Source organism: Ranitomeya imitator, chromosome 6 (assembly GCF_032444005.1).
Source record: "Ranitomeya imitator isolate aRanImi1 chromosome 6, aRanImi1.pri, whole genome shotgun sequence".
Lineage (NCBI taxonomy): Eukaryota > Metazoa > Chordata > Amphibia > Anura > Dendrobatidae > Ranitomeya > Ranitomeya imitator.
Window position 1 is genome coordinate 309617277 of NC_091287.1, and position 6253 is coordinate 309623529.

Here is a 6253-nt window from a genome sequence, read left to right on the forward strand (position 1 = left end):
GGAAGTTTCTGCCTTGGGCCATCCTCGCGGGGAAAAGATATTGGCACAGCCGCACGATCCCCCGGACCCTCCGGACTTGGTAAGCTTCACGCTGCGCTGCTCTGCTCTCGTGTGTCCCTCCATGCAGGGACAGGAAAAACACTGAGGGAAAGGGGGTGGAGTGGGACCTTTTAACCTCTCGTGTTGTGTTTCCTGTCCCTGCAAGGAGGAGGAGGACGTCCTCCAGCGTGCTGTCAGGGGGACGTCCTGGAAATATGATTAGTGAGATGATAAGTCTGAGAAAGACAACATCCCCCTGACTAGTTACTCGCTAATTACCATATCGTATGCACAGTTCTAAAATCGATTTTATGGTGATAGAGAAAGCAATAAGCCTCCAAAAATGGGCTTGTATGAAAGCATGCTAAAGGTTACATAAAGATATAGAGGTGGTTTGGGGGACTGGGGAAGCTGACAGGTTCCCTTTAAGTGAAAAGCGGTGATGAGAAAACGTGCTCAGGTGCTAACCGAGTGACTTCAGAGGGCTCGAAAAATATGTTGAAGTCCCCGCTCCTGTATGTCTCAGGCGTTTGAACTCGAACATATTATTTGAGCCCTCCGAAGATACTCTGCTAGCACCCGAGCATGCTCAGATAACACCTTATCTGAGCAGATTCGCTCCTCACTAGCGAAGAGAAAAATAGATCTAACTGATCAGACCCATTCACAAAAAAAGGTCAAATAAGGCTTAAAGAAGTTGTCCAATACTTGGCCCCGATAAAATACAAAAGCTATTATTCAACTCCCATACCGGCGCAGTTCCAATGGTGTAGACACTCACAGTCCCGGGGCTCTTGTGCGGTTGTCATGACACGTGAGCTCAGCACTCAATCAGCGCTGGCGTCACAGTCCCTGCCTTCGGACAAATCAAACATCAAGAGGAGGCCAGGGCTGTGCCTGCTCTCTCACTTCCTCTTGATGTTCGATTTGTACGAAGGCGGGGACCATGACGCCAGCGCTGATTGGGTGCTGAGCTCACGTGTCATGACAACCACACAAGAGCCCCAGGAATGCGGGTGCCGACAAGGGAGGTGTCAGCGTCAAACAGTTAGATCAACAAGGGCAACCCCTAGTAGTGGACAACCCCTTTAAATCCTTCCACTTCAATATAGTGATGCTACCTCCAAGCAGCCACAGCTGGTGCCTGACAGGATGGTTTGTAGGTCCGAGACCAATGGTCTCCAACATGCGGCCCCTGAGGTCCGTGAACACTGAAGCTCCTGAAACGATTGCGACCTGTCCTGGGAGGAAGAAGGCCCACACTTTACTGAATTGTATCTAGGTGCAGAGAGTCACCACAACCCATACAACAAACATAGTTATCTATAGTAAATAAAATGGATTCAAGTTAAAAAGTCGTAGGCTATGTGCACACGCTGCGGATTACTCTGCAGATTTTTCCGGACTGATTTTGGTAAATCCGCAGGTAAACCGCCCTGCGGATTTCCTGCGGTTTGGATTTTGTGTGGATTCCACCTGCGGTTTTACACCTGCGAATTCTTATTATGGAGCAGGTATAAACCGCTGCAGAATCCGCACAAAGAATTGACATGCTGCGGAATAAACAATGCTCCGTTTTCGCGTGGTATTTTCCTGCAGCACGTGCACTGCGGATTCTGTTTTCCATAGGTTTACATGGTACTGTACAACGCATGGAAAACTGCCGCAAATCTGCATCAATATCCACAGCGTGTGCACATGCCCATATAGAAAAAAACGGTATCGCTGAAAACGTCATCCTGTCCCGCAAAAAATGTAGCATGTCAAAATCAAGTGTTGTCCATGTGCCGTCTATATACCTGGCAGAATTGGAGACCCCTGCTCTACACAGAACAGAAGAGCTGTGTGCTAGCACTAGAACTCTAGACACATTATGTCACAATACGTTAATATTCCTCCCCAGGGCAGCAGGAAAGTGAGTGCATAACATGTAGTCAGTGTGCGCATGTGTCTATGTAGATTTACATTCTATATATTTATATTCTATACACTGTATACTTATATACACTGCACATTATAGCACTGGCCTTCAGGACATACTTTCACTTTCACTTCCGCGGTCCCCCTCCCCCAGTGAATGGCATGGCGTGACCGTACCGCACACTGTGTCCATCCGGGAGGCACACTAGCTGGCACCTCTCCACACAGGGCACGTCCGGCTGTGCCACCTGCCCACACAGGACCTCCCTCACCTGTCACAGACAGGTCCCACTCACCGTGCGCGGCAGGAAGTTTCTCCGTGGACCCCACTGTCTTTTACATGGCACGTACTGCACGGTGCCCCCGGGGGCTTCCTCGGTTGTCCACAGCCGCTGACACAGACACCCGCGCGGCGTCCTCCTGTCCGGAGTTCCCTGAGAACCTCGCTTGCTTCCTGGTGGACAGTGTCACCCTCGGCGCCGCCCCTTCCCCATTACACGGCGCTACGTAGTGGTGACAGGAATCCCCGGCTGTCCTGCCCGGTGTGTGAGGAGGCGGCCGTGCTCTGTGTGGGTCATGTATGCCACTGACAGCAGAGGCTACTGAGCAAAATGGACGAAATTGTAACAGAACTGCAGAGAAAGGGGGCATTATAAGGGGCTGCATAGGCTCCAAAATGCTCAGTTTGTTAACCCATTAAAGGGAACCTGTCACCCCCAAAATCGTAGATGAGCTAAGCCCACCGGCATCAGGGGCTTATCTACAGCATTCTGTAATGCTGTAGAAAAGACCCCGATGTAACCTGAAAGAGGAGAAAAAGACGTTAGATTATCTCCCAGGCAGTGGTGGATTAAGGCTAGGTTCACATTGCGTTTTAGTGTGAGCGCTAGCGGACAGCGTTGCACGGCGAAATTAACGCCGTGCAACGCGTCCGTTAGCGCTCCCATTGCCCGCAATGTTAAAGCGCATTGCTAGCGCGTGTCATTTCCGAGGTCCGTTCCCCGCTCTCGCAGAGCGGGGACGTTAACACGACCCCGAAAAAGACATTGTGTTAGCGCAATCTGCTAGCGCTTAGCGCTAAACGGATTGCACTAACGCAATGTGAACCAGGGCCCCGGGCTGTTCAGAGATTGTGGCCCCCCCCCGGTCATGTGACCGGGGTGGGGTCATGTGACGGGGTGGGGTCATGTGACGGGGGTGGGGTCATGTGACGGGGTGGGGTCATTTGACGGGGTGGGGTCATGTGACGGGGTGGGGTCATTTGACGGGGGTGGGGTCATGTGACGAGGTGGGGTCATTTGACGGGGGTGGGGTCATGTGACGGGGTGGGGTCATTTGACGGGGGTGGGGTCATGTGACCGGGGTGGGGTCATGTGACCGGGGTGGGGTCATGTGACGGGGTGGGGTCATGTGACGGGGTGGGGTCATTTGACGGGGGTGGGGTCATGTGACGGGGTGGGGTCATGTGACGGGGGTGGGGTCATGTGACGAGGTGGGGTCATTTGACGGGGGTGGGGTCATGTGACGGGGTGGGGTCATTTGACGGGGGTGGGGTCATGTGACCGGGGTGGGGTCATGTGACCGGGGTGGGGTCATGTGACGGGGTGGGGTCATTTGACGGGGGTGGGGTCATGTGACGGGGTGGGGTCATTTGACGGGGGTGGGGTCATGTGACGGGGTGGGGTCATGTGACGGGGTGGGGTCATTTGACGGGGGTGGGGTCATGTGATGGGGGTGGGGTCATGTGACGGGGGGTGGGTGGTCATCATGTTATACCTGAACCTGATTATTCAAGAAAAATAGTTGCTGTGTGAAACTATAACCTGTCAAACATCCATTGATGTAGTGTAGTCAACTTACCCTTCACTTAGGAAGAAAAACAAAACATCCCATGATGGGGATGTATCCAGAGGCGTAGCTAGAGCTTTTGCCGCCCGGGGCTGTTCCCGAGTTTGGCGCCCCCCCCCCCCCCCAGCTCAATACACACAAAGGTTACCAAAAATGGTTTTCCTGTTTTGTAGAACTTAAACTGGGCCTAATGGTGTCACCCCCACATGCCACACCTGTGACTTAATACCACCACACCATGACCAGGCCACATAGTGACCGAATAATACTACATACAAGGGACAAATACCACCGCACCATTTCCAGACCACATATTACCACCACATAGTGACTGAATACTACAATACTGATCAGTAATAAAAAAAAAAACCACAATACTATCACCATAAGTGCCAGTATTCACAGGAGATCTGTACTTAGTATGCAGTGTCTGTGTAGAGGTAATACAGAGATCACTGGTGACATTATACACAGGACCTCTATATAGTATACAGTGTATAGTGTCAGTGTATAGGTAACACTGACTCACCAGTGACGTCTCTAGGTGAAGTCCTTCATCTTTTATCCAGCACAGACCGCCATCATTCCTTCCAGCCAGGACTCGTTTCTGCAGGAAATAACACAGTTATCTCGAGCTCCGCTTGCAGAACACATTACTTAATTTTTCACAACTTCTACATTACATCACATGAAGAAAAAAAGGTGATATAGTGTCACTCTGCACAGTAACAGGACCGCCCCCCCATTTAAAACAGTATACTCAAAAAATAAAATAAATACATCACTGCAGTAATAATATCCCTTAATTATCCCCTATGGTAATAATATTCCCCACCCTGGCCCCGTTTATCTCATTCCTGGCTCCAGCCATATGTTGTCGTATCCTGCCCTCATGAGTATCCATTCTACCCCATATGATCTCCCCATCCTGCCCCACCAGCCTCCATCGTATCCGTCCTGCCCCATGATCCAATCCTGCCCCGTGTCTCCAATCATGCCCCGTATCTACATTCTGCCCATGCCTCAAGTCCTGCCCCCAGTGTGTCCAGCATATTACCCCCATGTTGTCCAGCAATCTGCCCCAGTGTGTCCAGCATATTACCCCCATGTTGTCCAGCAATCTGCCCCAGTGTGTCCAGCATATTACCCCCAGTGTGTCCAGCAATCTGCCCCAGTATGTCCAGCATATTACCCCCAGTGTGTCCAGCAATCTGCCCCAGTGTCCAGCCTTTCCCCAGTGTGTCCAGCAGTCTGCCCCAGTGTGTCCAGCATATTACCCCCAGTGTCCAGCATTGCCCCAGTGTGTCCAGTATATTACCCCCAGTGTGTCCAGCAATCTGCCCCAGTGTCCAGCATTGCCCCAGTGTGTCCAGAAGTCTGCCCCAGGGTCTCCAGCATTGCCTCAATGTGTCCAGAAATCTGCCCCAGGGTCTCCAGTATTGCCCCAGTGTGTCCAGCAATCTGCCCCAGGGTCTCCAGTATTGCCCCAGTGTGTCCAGCATTCTGCCCCATAGTCTCCTGTACTGCCCCAGTGTGTCCAGCATTCTGCCCCATGGTCTCCAGTATTGCCCCAGTGTGTCCAGCAATCTGCCCCATGGTCTCCTGTATTGCCCCAGTGTGTCCAGCATTCTGCCCCATGGTCTCCAGTATTGCCCCGGTGTGTCCAGCAATCTGCCCCATGGTCTCCAGTATTGCCCCAGTATGTCCAGAAGTCTGCCCCAGGGTCTCCAGCATTGCCTCAATGTGTCCTGAGATCTGCCCCATGGTCTCCAGTATTCAGAGTGTCCAGCATTCTGCCCCATAGTCTCCTGTACTGCCCCAGTGTGTCCAGCATTCTGCCCCATGGTCTCCAGTATTGCCCCAGTGTGTCCAGCAATCTGCCCCATGGTCTCCTGTATTGCCCCAGTGTGTCCAGCAATCTGCCCCATGGTCTCCTGTATTGCCCCAGTGTGTCCAGCAATCTGCCCCATGGTCTCCTGTATTGCCCCAGTGTGTCCAGCAATCTGCCCCATAGTCTCCTGTATTGCCCCAGTGTGTCCAGCAATCTGCCCCATGGTCTCCTGTATTGCCCCAGTGTGTCCAGCAATCTGCCCCATAGTCTCCTGTATTGCCCCAGTGTGTCCAGCAATCTGCCCCATGGTCTCCTGTATTGCCCCAGTGTGTCCAGCAATCTGCCCCATGGTCTCCAGTATTGCCCCAGTGTGTCCAGCAATCTGCCCCATGGTCTCCTGTATTGCCCCAGTGTGTCCAGCATTCTGCCCCATGGTCTCCAGCATTGCCCCAGCCCCAGTCAGAAATAAAGAAAAAAAAAAAAAAGTAAAATCCTCACCTCTCCCGTTCCCAGCGCAGGTCCGGTGCAGTCAGCGTCTCTCCGGCTCTGCGACGCTCAGGACAGAGAGGCAGAGCGGCGCGCACAGTAGTGACGTCATCGCGCCCTCTGCTCTGA

The 6253-nt window shown here is 52.5% G+C and overlaps 1 protein-coding gene across 2 annotated transcripts in view; it reads right to left on the reverse strand.

Annotated features, from left to right (window-relative positions):
• Positions 1 to 2595, reverse strand: part of RIPK1 (receptor interacting serine/threonine kinase 1) — a 95855-nt gene extending 93260 nt beyond the window's left edge. Inside the window, exon 1 of one of the 2 annotated variants that reach the window (XM_069730739.1) lies at positions 2256 to 2595. The gene's annotated coding sequence lies outside the window, so the exon portion shown is untranslated. The remainder of the gene's footprint in view (positions 1 to 2255) is intronic. The other variant, XM_069730738.1, reaches the window with a different exon arrangement.
• Between the last annotated feature and the right edge of the window lie 3658 nt (positions 2596 to 6253).